The following is a 995-nucleotide window of genomic DNA, read 5'->3' as shown; positions in this document are numbered from 1 at the left end:
TGTGGCTGCATTAAATATTGCAGCTGGGATTCAGTAGTGGCTCTAATGACTATTTTGCTCCAATAAAAAGCAGAGACAGAGGACGTGAGTTGCGCTCGACTGCAGGCTCTCCCTCGCCTGTTTACTACACAGAAGTTTACATCTTTGGTTTCTGTTCATTTACACATGCGTTCATCTTTTCTCCACACATTCCTCTTCTAACAAAAGGATCACATTCAGTAAGGTTCACATTTTAAATCCCCTTGGTTGCCTTGTGTTTTTTATGTATAAGTCTACAAAATAAAAATCCCTTATAGGTCCTCTTATTTATAACAAATCTGTAACTAAATTCTGCTGCTGTCTAGCTTCAAAAATATGTCTGTGCAGTAGCGTTAACACTGCGATTAACCTGCTAAGCATTACCGTTGTAACCTTTCTTTATATCGTAACACGTGCAACAATACATCACAACAGGAAATAATAAAGAAATATATTCCACAATCTCCCAAAATTCCAAATATACGAGACTCTGTTTACATGTAGAAGCATACTGAGTGAGATCTAGGTTACGTAGAACTCATGTTAATCAGATAGATAGATAAATAGAACTATATTAATCCCTTGGGTTTGTTTCTCCGAGAAATTCAGTAAAATGAAATGTCCCAATGACGGTGCACCTCTCTGCCGTGACCCGGATTCGAACCGGGGTTGCTGCGGCCACAACGCAGAGTACTAACCACTATACGATCACGGCGAGCTAACCGGGACGCAGTCACGCACTTATAAAACTTTTAGTGACTTCAGGATTAAAGGTGTGTCCAGGAGCTACATTTGCCACAAAATAAAACATACGCAGTACTGCAAGTGGAAAACAACTCTCACTACAACTGGCAGGAAAGTTCTTGTTCAGTCCATCAGACTAACACACAAGAAAAGGTTTTAGGCCTTTTATGTGCATTGCAATTAGTTAGCACGCTACTAACCTGTTTTATACAGAAAAGGTAGAGACAGGGGAA

At 39.9% G+C, this 995-nt stretch overlaps 1 non-coding gene across 1 annotated transcript; it reads right to left on the bottom strand.

Annotated features, from left to right (window-relative positions):
• Positions 1-661: 661 nt before the first annotated feature.
• On the bottom strand, positions 662-733 carry trnah-gug (transfer RNA histidin (anticodon GUG)). The gene has a single exon. It is a non-coding gene; the product is annotated as a tRNA-His (tRNA).
• Positions 734-995: the final 262 nt, after the last annotated feature.

The sequence above is a fragment of the Mchenga conophoros genome, linkage group LG7 (genome assembly GCF_057382185.1).
Source record: "Mchenga conophoros isolate Kocher_MC1m ecotype Shallow Benthic linkage group LG7, M_conophoros_male_GT1.1, whole genome shotgun sequence".
Classification (NCBI taxonomy): Eukaryota; Metazoa; Chordata; class Actinopteri; order Cichliformes; family Cichlidae; genus Mchenga; species Mchenga conophoros.
This window is presented reverse-complemented; position numbering and strand designations above follow the sequence as displayed.